Below are 15,647 nucleotides of genomic sequence, written 5' to 3'. Positions count from 1 at the left end.
GAGGCCAACATGGGCTGTGGTGTTATTTATCCCTTCTCTCTGTGATGAGGGGGAAAAGGCTCCTTTGGTAGAGGAGAACCAACTCGCTTCACAACTTCTTGAGGAATGCTGGCTTTAGTCTAATTGCCAGAATTTGGGGCCAATGGAATTTCCTTTGAACCTGACAGAAATGAATTATTAAATATGATCTTAATATTTTTTTGTTTCATTTTTTTTCATACAATATAGTTTGACTGTATTTTCCTGTATTCCAACTTCTCCCAGAACCTTCCTTACCTCCCTACCCACCCAACTCTGAGTGATTTCTCTCTCTTAAAATGAAACAAAGCACAAAAATGGAAATCAAAGCAAACAAGCTTGGAACCTAACAAAGCCACAGCAAACCACTGAGTTTGTTTTGTGTTGACTGACTACTCCCAGGCGTGAGGCCTGCACTGGAGTGTAACTGATATGCCCAGTCCCACTCTTTTGGAAAAAAACAATTTCCCTTTGCCAAGAGGAATCAATTGCAAATAGCATCTTGGCTAAGGGTGAGTCTCAGTGTTTACTTCCCCCCTTTCAGTGCTGGGACCCCATGGCATTACATAATTAATATTTATCACCCCCACTCAAGGTACAAATGAAAACAGGGCGCACCAATGTAAACAGCCGGTGGCCTAGAAGAGCTGCTTATGACACGCATGTGCTGGTGTTTCATGCTTGTCATGAAGCCTAAAATATGCGCTGGAAATGTACAGAAGCGGAATTGAAATTTTATCCTAACATTTTTTCATATTGAGTAGTGATCCATATATTTCCTTAGAAGTCATCTATAGTTAAAAGTTACTGAATAGAGACAAAGATTCTGACTCAGCAGATATGCTGGTACGAACTAGCTTAATCTGGAAAAGTTGAATTCTGTTGTGGTTCAGGATATGATGGCACGTTCACCTTCCACTGAGGTTTGAGATCACTTTACCCATATTATATTTACTTATTAATTATGGGGATGTGACCCTCCTATGCCATGGAGCATTTGTGGAAGTTAAGGCACAACTTTTGAGAGTTGATTCGCTCTTTCTTCCAAGATAGAACTCAGATCTTTGGGATTGACAGCAAGTACCTTTATCTACTTGAGCTCCTTTGCCAGCCTATGGGAAATAATGGATTCAAGCCACACCAGCATGGACTCTGAAACCTAGGAATGCACATGTGATACTGACATTTCTGAATGTCACCTCTGAACCAAGAAGTGGAGATTCATTTAGGTCAGTGGTTGTCAACTTTCCTAATGCTGTGACCCTTTAAGGTAGTTCTTCGGGCTGTGGTGATCCCAACCATAAAATTGTTTTTGTTGCTACTTCATAACTGTAATTTTGCTACTGTTATGAATTGTAATATAAATACCTGCGTTTTCTGATGGTCTTAGTTTACCCCTGTGAAAGGGTCCTTTAACCCCCAAGGGAGTTAAACCCACAGGTTGAGAAGCACTGACGTAGACAAAGACATTGAATAGCTGTCTCTTCCATTTCCTTCAGCCTTTGGCTTATTTTCCACAGACATTTAAATACTTCATGATTTCCCCCCAACAAAGTTTTATAGGAATTATTTTGCCAATAACATATAATAAAAATAACATATTTCCCATTCTGTTTTGGGTCATTTTTAGTTTTGGCTCAAAGTTAGCACTGGAATTAAAGAGCAAAGCAAACATGTGGTGGGAGCAGGGTAGGACTCAGGAGAAGCACACTAAACAACTGAGCACGCTGGCGTTGACGACGAGTTCCATGGTGGATAAAATTACAAAAAGTAGCCTTTCTTATAAAGAAAGATCCCGTGGGGCGTCAGTCATGACTTCCAAGGCTGTGTGGTCTGCAAGGTCAGAAAGAAAGGAAAGCACAAAACGAAAATAAATGTGCCGCCTTCACAATATTTGCTTGACTTAAAAATGAAACGTCTCTGTCATTCCTCTGTGATGTTTCTCAGTTGAGACATTCATGAAATAAACCTCGTTTATCATAAATAATAGAAGGGGTGGTACAAATCCAACACACATTATGCTATGAATCGTGTGTTAACACTGATAATATGCTGTTTCCTAATGCGTAAGAACCCTGAGAGGCAGTTGGTTAGAAAAAAAGGAAAGTACTAGGGGAGATTATGAAGCAGAGAAGCGGGCGCTATTCACTATCAGACCAGGAAACTCGATTTTAATACATCTTTTTACAGTAGCATTTTCCATTTGTTTCATTGCTGCTTTGTGTATATGTGCTGAATTTCTCTTCCACATGGGGAAATACATTTTCTTCAAGAAAACGGGAACTCCAAAGCACTGCGAATTCTCAAGCTGTAAAATGTGAGCATGTCCTTATTCAGAGAAATTAGGCCTCAATGGTCAAAATGTATTCCAATCCAACAATTAGTTGTAACAGTTGAAAGATGTGAAGGATTTTTTTTTACCATGTGGAAATTATTAATAAATCAATATCATATATTCTACAGCCATTCTCACAGACTAAAACCAGCATTAAAGTCCGAGTGTTTAGAAATCTGCATTTATTTTGCATATCAAAAGACAAAGGAAGAATCTGGCTTTTATGCACAAAACTATAGTTATATGTTGATATGAGAGCAACTAATAGCATATGGGATGAAACTGAAAGCAAGCCTTCTGTGTAATGTCTTCCATTCTGTGCATTTGCATTGCCAGATAAGGAAATGAACTCCATATTTCTGGGTAGTGAAAACGCCACTGAGTTATACTCATGATGGAACCAAGCATTTGGGTTTCAGCTCTGAAATTTTAGCACGTATAGAGAGGTAGGCATTTGGCTACATGATATTGTTCCCCTAATACACTTCATGTGGTAGATCACAAACTGCTTAAAAGTTTTTTTTTTTTAATTTTCAACACCCTTCTTATATTCAAATTGGCTATTCATTTATGCTTATACAAGGAAGAGGCACGGAAAAGTGGTATGTTTCATTTTAGTCTCACAATAACAAATTAAATCATATAAGACTCACAAATGAATATACCCAGTGAGTGTGGAATTACACAAAGCCGTGCAGTGGAAAGACTAACATAATAAAAAATAGTCAAGGACCCTTAGCAATGTTTACTTTGGTCCATAGTCTTATGTCATCATTGGCTCATGTACAGATTAGCTGATTATTATTTCTATAAGAAATTCAGTTGCTTTTTGGACAACACCTTTGGCAAAAACCAGATTTTGAAATGTTTCCACTTTCTAATATCTTCTTAGAAGTTGAAAACTTTCCCCTTCTCTAGTAATTTTCAGCATTTTTCCCATTTGCTTGCTATTACCATTTGGCCTTTTGTTTTTATAATTTTTTTTTAATGTTTCAACTGGAAGAGATGCCAAGCAGAGATGTCTTTTCAGGACAGAGAGGTGCTGTGCCAGCAAGCAGTTCCAGCATCCCTGCTTGGTGGTGGCCTGCCAGCTGTCAGGAGAAGGGGACGTCAGACCTTTCTGGCACTGCACAGAGTCAGGTGACTCATCTTTCTGGAGACATTTAGCAGTGTTGTGGGGAATCCGCTTCAACATATAGATTATGGGTACCCGCATGATGGGAACTCAATACGACCTTTAGAGGAAGTATGCCACTAAGAAAGCCAACTGAGCAATTTTCGAAAAATAGAACGAATTTGGTACAGGTTTATGTAGGTAGCGTTAAAGGAATGATTTGGGTGTGTGGACCGCAAGCCAGGACCTTGTTTTTTTTTTTTTTTTTTTTTTTAGCTCCTGTCTGATCTTTAGTGACGTCTCAGCAAGATCATATCCTAAGCATGAACAAGATCTTTGGAGGCTGTTGTTTTGAAGAAAAGTGTGGTAGAAGATCAACAAGAGGTCATAAGGCATCTAAGGAAGCCAAAGGGAGGGGGCCAAGCAGCATCTTCTGTGCGTGTGATTAAATAGACTTTTGAATGTGTTGCTTAATCTTCCACATCTCATTTTTTCCTCATTCATAAAAATGACAATAATTATACTTGCCACCTGTCTACCTCAGGGGACCAAGGGAGGACTAATGAAATGTCTGTTAAAGGCTTTGAACTTTCCAGTATAAAGCTTTTTATGACCCTATAAAACACAAAGCAGCATCCTGAGCTTCTATTTTTCCTGGCATTTGCCTCAGTCTCTCAAGTCCTTTGCGCCCTCTTGGCTCCTGTTGCTCCCGCATGGCCTCCCTTCTGCTGTTTGAGGGAGTTGCAGTAGAGAAGCGCCAGGCTGCTGCTGTTTTTCACTCATGTCTTGGGAGACTTTTTTTTCTTCCATCTTGGATAGAATATCTGAAAATCTTGTTCCCGATGCTAGCCTTGCTGTGCATGTTAGATTGCTTTGCAGGCATGGAAGCCTGGGTCAACAAGAAGAATCAATGTGGGGTGCGTCAGAGCCGACATTCCAGGATGACACGTTAATAGTAAGAATACATTGTTTCAGAGCCCACTTGGCATCCTACAGAATGTCTCCCGCTATTGTAAAAGGGAAGACAGCCCTGCCAAGCGGCAATTTTGTAACTTCTAAATGTTTTTAAATGTTTATATCCTATCACCCTCTCTGTCACTTTTAACTTTTTAGCTTTCCTTGAAATCGAAGCCAAAAATAATTTCTTCACTGTCAAAATCAAAGCCAGAGTCTCTAAGGTAGTTGCCCTCTTCACATTTGATGGAGAGGCTTTTAAACGTCCTTGATCTAGGTTCTCTGACACTGCAAGTTAGCAGAGCTGTGAGGACCCCAAGATGAGTCAATGCTGAGGTTATGGATAGATCACAGTGGGGGGGCTCCTCCAATTTACTGCTGAACTGATAAAAACAGTTCAAAGAAACCTTAAGAATTCTTGCGGCTGGCTCCTCCATCTCTAGCCTTTGATTTTTTTTTTTCTTTCAGTAAAAGAATAAAAATGGAGCTCTAAATTCTGAGGAAAATCTTTTGAGGCAGAAAAACATAACCTTTTCTCTCCCCAGCATTGTCTCAGCAGGCAGAAATAATTAAGTAATCCTATAGCTTAATTGAGTGTTTGTGATGTGTCCAGTTAACATTGGTGGATTTAAGATGTGTGGGATTTACTCTAGGGGCTTTCAAGATTTTGATTGTCCTTTGTCAGGATGGAATAGTCCAGCAAATCCATCACTACTCATGGGCAACAAGAAACTCCTCAGATGACTTTAGGGCACTAAGAATGACACCCCTTACACACACACACACACACACACATACACACACACACACACACACACTTCCTCTTTGGCACATTAACCCTTAAAGTTCTCCTCCTTTGTCCTTGATTCTTAAGTTTAGCTTAAAGCACTGAGCCCATGAAATATGAATTCCCTTGGGGAGCACTAAGGATCCACACTGTCATTTTTCATTTACTTTCTCCTGGAACACATTTCTGGTTTTCAGGAACAAACTCTCCTTCCAGTGTGTATGACCTTACTGTAATAAACGAATTCTAAAAATTACTCTCCTTGAGTCAGATTTAGGGAAAACAGAGGGTCAAAACAAAATTATTTTCATTAGAGAATTTAATTTATAAACAATCATCTGCTTTATCCTAATGTATTTATTTCATATCCATTTCCTTCTTAGTCACCATATCATTTTCATGAATGTTCATAAGAAGAATAATATGCATTTTAATTGGACAAAATATAAACAATTTGGCTAGTGAAATTTTAAATAGTTATTCAAATGCATTTGCTATTCTCCTTAGTTTACTATAAATCTACCAAAGACATTTTATTATGGAACAGAAGACACAAAAGCTAATCAAAAGTTTGTATGTTGTGGAGCAGGAGACTCAGGAGGATAAGTTCAAGGACAGCCTGAACTACATAATAAGACTCTGTGTCAAATACAAATAGAAACCAATGGCAGGGGCACAGGAAATGCAGTTCCGTGGACTAATGCTTGCTCATTGTACACAGTGCCCAGCTCTGCAATGATAAGAAAGTAAAATATGTAACTATATGGGGTGTGTAATATATAAAATCAGACTACAAAGCTTTTATTCTTTCCTAAAAGAGATGTAAGTAGAATGATAATAAAGCATTGAAATGCAGATGATATTTAATTTTGTACATAGTATTTAAGGTGAGAGCCACAACAATTAAAACCTGTGGATGATCTGGAGTTTGACTGAGGAACAAACAGAAATCAAATGTTCATTTAATTATTCCATATTTTATACCCTATAGAAGTTCTAAGTTTCTTTGTCTTAAAGGTGGGTTGTGCAATGCATTATTGGAATGTTTAAAAATTGCTGGAGTCATTAAATATACTTCTGTGGGTTTCAGAAACAATAAGAGTATACAGCGAGAGAGGCTGAACAGCAGAGTTCTTCTCCTTAAAGATTTTATAGTTTCTAAGAATATAAACAGTCAATCATGATTTAGCATGGGTCAATATAAAAATAGAAGTATTTATAGGGTTCCTTCCTCACACTTGTGATGGCCAGCAGTATCTTGGTTCTATAACAGAAAAAAAAAAGCCTTCACTATATCGCATCTCCTAGCCTTGAACCTACAGATCAGGAACAAAAATAACCCTCCTTCTTTGTCAGTTTTCTAGCCTGTGGTATTTACTATTGGCAACAGAAAAAAAGACTACCACATGTGGTACATCAGGAAAAGTACATTGTTACCCTCAGCCTCAATCTCAATCAAATAAGAGGAAATAGCTGGTAGAACCAAGTCTATGGCAAGAAGTCAACTGCTCTGAGATAGAATGAGACATTATATCATATCATAATAAAAGTGGTTGTGTTGCTGGACAGAAATTGGAAGGTATCAGTAACACTTATGTTAAAGATATGTTAAAAACATGATAAGTAGGTTTCCAGAGGTAGGGTTATTTTCTTGAGAAAATTAAAGGTGGGGAGTTGTGATTGAGTATGATTAAAACATACCGTATAACATTCTCAATGAACTAGCAAATATATTTTTAAAGGGTAGAATTGGCATTTGAGATAGGCAGTTGAGTTAAAAAAAAAAAGGATCCAGAAAAAGACAAATGGATCAATGGAAAGCAAAACCCAAACTGAGGCATGAGGGAGCAGCCATTGACTCAGGTCTCATATTCATAAGTAACCTACATTTCTAGACTTATGGTGTTATTGCTAAAGTCTGCAAATTTTATATTTTTTATGTTTGCTTTTTGTTTATTTGTGTACCAATTAGATATAATTTTCTAACTTTATATACATACATACGGTTTATTTTACATATATAAAGTTTATGTTATATATATTTATATGTCTACAAAATTAGAAATACATACATAGAAAGCTTTCAACATGAAAATGAACTCCACATCTCTGGAGATGGAGAACTGTTCGATTTCAGATCATTTTAACCCTATGCAAATGAAAGAAACAATCCTGAAAGGCTTTATAGTTGGCTCCCAGCACGCTGCAAGGTCACTGTACAAACGGAACAATCCCTGCTTGGTTTCTGTAACTGTTCCTTTCACAGCAGCAGGGCAGCCACGTGAGCTTCGGCTTCAAAATTAGAACCAAGCTCTCATGGGGTGGCAAGCCTGGGTGCAGAGATCAGAAAGAGGCAGCATCGGAAAGTCTTAGGGGTGTTAGGGAGGGCGAGCAAGTACAGGGACAGAAATGGTGAGATAGTTAAACTATAAAAAGCAATAAAATATTTAGTAAAATGGCTTGCTACCGTAAGGGAGGAACTGAAAGCAAGTAGATTCCTTTTCATAACCCCAGTCCTGGCCAGTGGCAGAGAGAACAGATTTCTTTCAATTATAGCCTTGATGTCATCTCACTGAGAACACTTAAGATGCTTGCATTTCTGACATATCTTTAAGTTAGTTTGATATAAGGAAGCATACTTTTATAAGTCTTTATCTTATGGGTCACCTGGGAGCTGTAGTTATAAGTGAAGTAGACAGTAGAACACTTCTAAATTTAGCCTTTCTGAGTAGGTAGAAAAAGATTAAAAAAGAGAAGAAAGACCTCGCAGATATCTCCCACGGTTGCAAATCCCAGTCTAGGCGGTGATGGCACGATAGATATTCAAGCAGCTAATATTTGGGCACCGGCGGATTAGCCCTCAGTAGACTTACAAGTCTCAAAGATTGGTCCATGTTGGACACATTATTTTCCCATCAGCCTATTAACCACTAACACAGCTGAAAAGGCAAACAAACCACAAAGATCTGAGAAGGAGATGGACTGGGAGGCCAAGGAAGCACATTTCCACAGTCAGCAGCCGGCACAGTTCGGCTCTTCTTCCTACTGGATTAGCTCCAGTCCACCCTCAGCTGCTGGAAGGGCGTGCAGGAGACTTGGATGATCCAGACGTGAAACACGTCCAGCTGTGTGTGTCTGGAAGGCTGCTATTTCACCTGGTGTTTTTGGAGAGCCGGCCCACTGCCGCGCTTCTGGATCAATCACTTGTAAGTGAATCGCATTCCCAGGTTCCTGGCACCGGCAGTGAAGAAAAGCATGGTAAAAGGGGCTCACAGAGCATCCAAGTCCTGTTCACTCAGGCCTCTTGGGCTCCGAGGCGGTCAAAGTTGGATACTAAGTTGTCTAGATCTCTGCTTGGACCTGAGTATTTTGTTTAATTTTTTTTTTTTTTTTATTGATAACATTTGTTGTTCCTGGAAGGAGGCACCACGTAATGGTTTGGAATAATTCTCCAAACTCTAAGGTTTCTATGGCACAGACTTGCATTTGTCTAAACAAAGCTGGAGAATTGGCCCTGAATGCTTAATGAGACCTTTATGCTCTGTTCCAGGCTGCCCCTCTGTGTCACGATCACCTAACCCCAGCCATATTTGCATAGTTTTCACACATTCAGGTATTCCATCGATCGTGGTGGGTGAAATTGTATTAAAATTCAGCAAAATGGTGGTAAAACCTCTTTTTTTTTGTATTTTAAAAGTCTGTAATCCTTGAAACATGCAACAAGTATTTTAATTACTGTACCATATTAAAGCATATTTCAGGGAGACTTTTAAGGAGGCAATGCCAGAGACACTAGAGAGACTAGGAGTTAACTACAGAGGGTTGTTACTTTTCTATTGCTATGATAAAACACTATAACCAAAGCAATTTGTAGAAGGAAGAATTTATTTAGGACTTTGGAGTCCAGAGGGGTAGGTCTCTGTTGTCATGAGGGACAAGGGTGGCATTAGTCAGGCACCGCTACTAGAACTGGAAGTTGAGAGCTAAGTACTTATATCTGGAACTACTAACAGGAAGCAAGGAGAACATATGTCTGGAATCTTCAAACTCTCAAAGTCAGCCCTCAGTGTCGTACTTCCTCCAGCAAGGCCATACCCACTGAACCTCCTCAACTAGCACTCTTCATGGGAACCAAGCACACAAATGCCAGGACTTTTGGGGGTCATTCTCAATGAAACCACCCCAAGGTGAACAGATAGACAAACATGTGAACAGCGGAAGGGGGGAGCAGGAGATAAGAGGGGTGTTCTGTGTAAGCAGTGGCAAAGTTGGAGTTAGTTGTGAAGAAGGTGAGCAAGTAGTCTATTGCTAAGAGGAAATGAGGCAGAAGAGTGTGGCAGAGGACTACGGTCCAGAGCAAAACTGTAGTCATTGGTGAAGCATAGGCACTCTTGGTCTGCAAGGTTACATTTCTGGAGGCAAGGATGGAGTTTGTGTCTGATGACTGCGAGTCAGTATAGCCAAATACCTTGGATTGGCATGTTACACCCTGTACCCCCTTTCCCTAACCTCCTTTATACATTCCCCACACCTCTCTCCTTGTGAACTGGTTGAATCATTTACTCTTTATTTTTTTGCCATGGAGGTTTTCTTCTCTCAGTTTGTTGATGACTGTCTAGAATTTTTTTGTCTCCGCATATTCTTGTGTGAATTGGAGGTTCCACTTTAGACACAACCTCAATGCCTGTCTTCATGTTCTTCTCAGACCCTATCTGAAGAGCTCATCCAAGTTCATACAAAGACTGACTGACTAATGTAATATCTTAAGAAAATGTCTCCACCTATGAGCACCTGATTTTTGACAAGGAAGCCAAAATTATACAACAGGGAAAAAAGAAAGCATCTTCAATAAATAGTGCTGGCATAACTGGATGTCGACATGTCGAATCAACATGTAGAAGAATGCAAATAAATCCATATTTATCCCCATGCACAAAATTCAAGTCCAAATGGATCAAAGACCTCAATATAAATTCAGTTTACACTGGACCTGATAAAAGAGAAAGTGGGAAGTAGCCTTGGATTCGTGGGCACAGGAGACCACTTCCTAATATAACACCAATAGCACAGACACTAACAGCGATGATTAATAAATGGTACCTCCTAAAACTTCTGTAAGGCAAAGTTTCTATAAGGCAAAGGACACTGTCAATAAGACAATACATCAGAGTAACTACATAATGGGAAAAGATCTCCAACTACCCCACATCTGACAGAGGGCAGATCTCCAAAATACATAAAGACCTTAAGAAACTAGACATCAAAATACAAAATAATCCAACTTAAAAATGGGGTGCAGATCCTAAACAGAGAATTCTCAACAGAAGAATCTCAAATGGCCAAAAGACATTTATGGAATTGAACAATGTCCTTAGTCATCAGGAAAATGCAAATCAAAACAAATATGAGGTAGTAGCTTACACCTGTCAGAATGGCTAAGATCAAAAACGCTGATGACAGCTTATGCTGAAGAAGATGTGGAGTAAGGAGAGCACTCCTCCCCTGCTGGTTAGAGCCCAAACTTGTACAGCCATTTTGGAAATCAGTATGACGGTTTCTCAGAAAACTGGGAAACGATATACCTCAAGACCCACTACCGTATATATACCCAACGGATGCACAATCATACCACAAAGACAGTTGCTCAGTTATGTTCATAGCATCATTATTTGTAATAGTCAGAATCTGGAAACAATCTAAATGCCCCACAACGAAGACTAGATAAAAAAAATCTGGTACAGTCACACAATGGAGCATTACTCAGTGGTAAAAACAATGGCATCTTGAAATCTGCAGGCAAATGAATGGAACTAGAAAAAAGTCATCCTGGGTGAGATAACTCAGACCCAGAAAGACAAACATGGTGTGTACTCATTCATACATAAGTGGCTATTAGACATAAAGCAAGGGATAACCAAGCTACAATCCTCAATCCCAGAAAAGCTAGGTGAAAGAAGGACCCTATGGAGGGCCCCAGGAAAGGAAATAGTTAAGATCTCCTGAGTAAACTGGGAAGGAGGGTAGAAGGGGAGAGGGGGGGAGGTGGCAACATGAGGGCTCAAGATGGTCCAGTTGTAAGAGGGGCAAAGAGGGAGAGCAATGAATCTTGATAGAGGAAACCATTATAGGGTTATGGAGAAACCAGGTGTTAGGGAAATTCCCAGGAATCCACAAGGATGAGCCCAGCTAAGACTCCTGGCAATAGTGGAGAGGGTGCCTGAACTGGCCTTCCCCTATAATCAGATTAGTGACTACCCTAGTTGTTGTTATAGAACCTACATCCAGTAACTGATGGAAGAAGATGCAATGATCTACAGCCAAGCACTGGGCTGAGCTCCTGGAGCATGGTTGAAGAGAAGAAAGAAAGGATCGTATAAGCAAAAGGGGTAAAGATCATGATTGGGAAAACCACAGACACAGCTGACCCAAGCTAGTGGGAGTTCGCTAATTCTGGACTGACAGCTAGGGATCCTGCATGGGACTGAACTAAGTCCCCTGAATGTGGATGACAGTTATGTGGCTTAGCTTGTTGCGGGGAGGGCCTTGGAAGTTGGACCAGGACTTATCCTGAGAGCATGAACTGGCTTTTTGGAGCCTATTCCCTATAATGGGATACCTTGCTCAGCCTTGATACAGTGGGGAGGGTCTTGGTCCTGCTTCAACTTGGTATGCCCGACTTTGCTGACTCCTCAAGAGAGGTCTTACCTCCTCCTCCGAATGGATGGGGTTGGGACTGGGGGAGGTAAGGGAGCAGGAGAAGGGGAACTACTGGGGCTAGTATGTAAAATTAAAAATTTTTTAAATAAAAAAGGAGTGTTTTTAACCCACTAAATTATGATAGAGTTTATTGGGATATCTATGCATTGTTTTTCTGTGCAGACTTCCATAAATTAACATAATGTACACACAATGGAAATATTAAATATTTGATAGGTATATAAATAAACAAATGTACAAAAGAACTTTGCAGCTCAGAATCTATATGCTATTTTTTAAAGGTTAGCTTCAGAACAATATTCTCTGGCTCCCAACCTACCATGTGAATTTTTCTTGATTTGTAACTATGATCAAATCAAGCTGATTTAGAATGCTGACAATAGTCTGGAAGGACAAGCACAAATTAATGAATACATTTAATGAAATATATTTCACTACTTCTAAAATCTTAACTTTAAACAACAAAGTTTATACTAATAAGTTGTTGACACATTTGCTTCACAGATACCTGCTATTAAAAATACTATTTTCTTTTTGGAGACAGGGTCTGATAGTGTATCTGAGCATGGCCTTGAGTTCCCTTTAGAGCTGAGACTGACCTCAAATTCCTGATCTTCTTACTTCTATCTCCAAAATACTGGTGTTCTCGGCATGTACTACTGAGCATAGCTCAAAATACAATATTCTTGACACTCCCATGGCACAGCCAAAATCATGGAAAAACACTCAGGGAATGGTTAAATAAGTGTGTTGACTATGTGACTGCAAATATTGAACTATCTACTGTCTTTACAATTAAATATCAAAAAATGTTTCAAGATTTCATTTACTGAGATAACATATGCTCAATTTAATGTTAAATATTCTGAGCTACCGAGGACTTTCCTAGTATATAAAAAACTATGACATTGATAATTGTATTGAATATGTTTGACATTAAATGGAATCATGGGTGGTTGGATACAAGTAAAATGAAGTCTACACAGCGCCTGTAATTCATCTTAAAATACCTTCTTCTACATTTGTTTAATTTATTTGTAATACTTAAAAATAGCTAAAAATTAGAGAAGTCAGTCTGAATTATAGATTAAAATATGGAGTACAGGGATAGACTGGCAGTTAAGAGTGCTTGCTGCTCTTCCAGACGACCTGGGCTCAGTTTCCAAAACCCATATCAGGTGCTCACAAGCACCTGAAATTCCAATTCCAGGAGTTGTGAGGATCTGAGGCGCTCTTCTGGCCTCCTGGGGCATACACACACACACACACACACACACACACACACCACATACACACATGTACATAAATAAAAATAAATTTCCAAAACTTGGAGGCTATGGGTACAAAGCAATCACTGACCCACATTCTGATTGAACTGCTAATGTGTTTGTTCATTGAGCAGACTTCGAAGTTGAGCTCACTGTTCTGAAGAGGGAATTGAATAATTAAATGGTTATCCTAAACCACAGTGTTACAGGCATATTCTCAGTGCTGATGGTCTCTTACTTCCAAACATGGTCTGACAGAGCAGTATGACCCCCTCTTCTATCTGGCAATAGTAAGGATTACAAAGAACACTGAGTTAAAGGCAACTGAAAATACAGAGCCTTAGAGCTTGGCCCACGAGAAGGAAGAAGCCAATGATGAGAAAACAAGGACTGGCAGCCCATTCATACTTGCACTGGTTCTAGTGTGCGGCAGTCACAGCTCTCCCAGAGTCTGGCAGGAGTATCACATTTTGGCCCATTCATATAAGGACTGGGACATCAGAAATTGTTTACATAAGTACAAATGTCATGGTGTTTAGATGACGCAGACGTTAGTCTGCTAACCATCAGAACCCTGACCTGGAGTTTAAAACCGGTTACAAAAGAGTCTTCTCTCATAAGTTTACTCTTGTACTATGGGAAAGAAATATTAGAATTCCCTTTCACAGTGACTACTTGTTGGGAACCAATCTCTCTCCCCAGAGACTTATTTCCTATTAACTCAGAAACTGGCTTCGAGACCAGATCACAGACATGGTGGTGGCTGTGAGAACCACTTCTCATATTCATAGTCACAAAAGGTGGTTGTGAAGGACATCGGATGGGATAAATGGTGCAACTTTTAGGATAACCCCAAAGTTTATTCTAAACCACAGAACCCCACAGAAGCAGCTTTACTTATTGGCTTAGCTTCCTAGCCAAAGCAGTAGAAGACTATGCTTATAGATGAGAAAAGTCTAAAAGAACACAAGTGAGAGAAAATGGAAATGTTTGCTACTGATAGTGATCAGACTTTTGTTTTTTTCTCACGTACTTTGTATCCCATATAATGATGGGGATAAACTTTAGTCACGATGCTGACCCAGGTACCAGAGGAATGTTTGTAGTGCTACACAAGAAGTGTCACGGGACTCAGGGTGCCACACACAATGATCTGTATGAGTGTTTGTTGGAAAGGGGATACGTTTTTGTTTTGTTTTTTGACACAAACTCTATCAGTGACTGCTGTCTCCTTCTGAAATAATTTTTGATTGATACTGAGGTTGCCAGTTCTCTAGCATTTTGAAAGATCAGGGGAAAATTTAAAGGAAATAGAAATATAAAGGAAAGATGTAGTGGCATTTCATTAGTATTTCAATAAATAAAACTTGCCTGGGGATCAGGAAGTAAAACCTTCACACTGGCCAGCCTTACAGACCAGGCAGCAATGAGACACACCTTTAATCCCAGTAGCCATACTAGTTTGCCATAGAAACCCGGCGGTAGTGGTGCACACCCTTAATCCCAGCTCTGGAAGAAATTATAAAACGGGAGGAGACAGCTCTCAGACACGGTCTCATTCTGAGATTCCTGGAGGCAGGATCGCCATTTTTGGACTGAAAAGCTCTCGAATGCCAAAAGCAGATCTCAGTGGCCATTCCTCTGGAGGTTTGGAAGATAAGAAAGCCAAAAGATTGGGACATACTCTGCTCTTGTCCTGAGAACTTGAGTGCGGGCCCAATTTCTTTGGCAGAGGGAATTTCAAGGCAGGGGAGCATCCAGGCTGTGGCCCGGCTTCTCTTCGTTCCCATCCAGGTGAGAAACTGCACAACATGAAGCACAACAATATTAAAATGAGAGTTTGGCCAAGGAAAAGAGCACAAGCAGGGTAAAATTTGCAACCAAGATTTGAAGTGTAAAGGCTAAAGAGAAAAATCCTGATCTGTGCTGGGACACGGCAAGTGTGCTCCGAGTGAGAGGCCCTACCCATCACAGCCCTCACCTTGTGACAATGCAAACTTCTTTGAAATGAAAGAACCTTAATGGAGGGTGGTTAAAAGATTCCCTGCTTTCAGACAGCAACTGTCCTGGGACACGTATAGAGACTGTAGGACAATATGCAGGAGCCAGCTCCCTCCTTCCACCATGGGGGTCACAGGGATAGAAACCAGGTCTGTGCGCTGGTGTCCGCCACTTGCATCTGCGGGGAGGAGGCAGAAATCTGTAATAAATAAATAAATAAATAAATAAATAAATAAATAAATAAAAAGAAACCAGGTCTGTGGAAAGTGCCTTTTCTTGCTGAGCCATCTCTTTGACCTAATTTATTTTTTAATTTTGATAAGAAGATCAAGCAGTTCTTGAGTGTGGACTTTGTAGTTGAGAATGTTGTATTGCGATGTCAAAATAAGTTACCCAAAAGTCAGTTTAATTTTCCTCCCCATTGTATCCTCTCCACAGCCCACTGTTCCTTTT

This window comes from Alexandromys fortis, unplaced genomic scaffold, assembly GCF_014885135.2.
Source record: "Alexandromys fortis isolate MF-2015 unplaced genomic scaffold, M_Fortis_MF-2015_v1.1 scaffold_71, whole genome shotgun sequence".
In the NCBI taxonomy this organism is placed as follows: Eukaryota; Metazoa; Chordata; class Mammalia; order Rodentia; family Cricetidae; genus Alexandromys; species Alexandromys fortis.
This window is presented reverse-complemented; position numbering follows the sequence as displayed.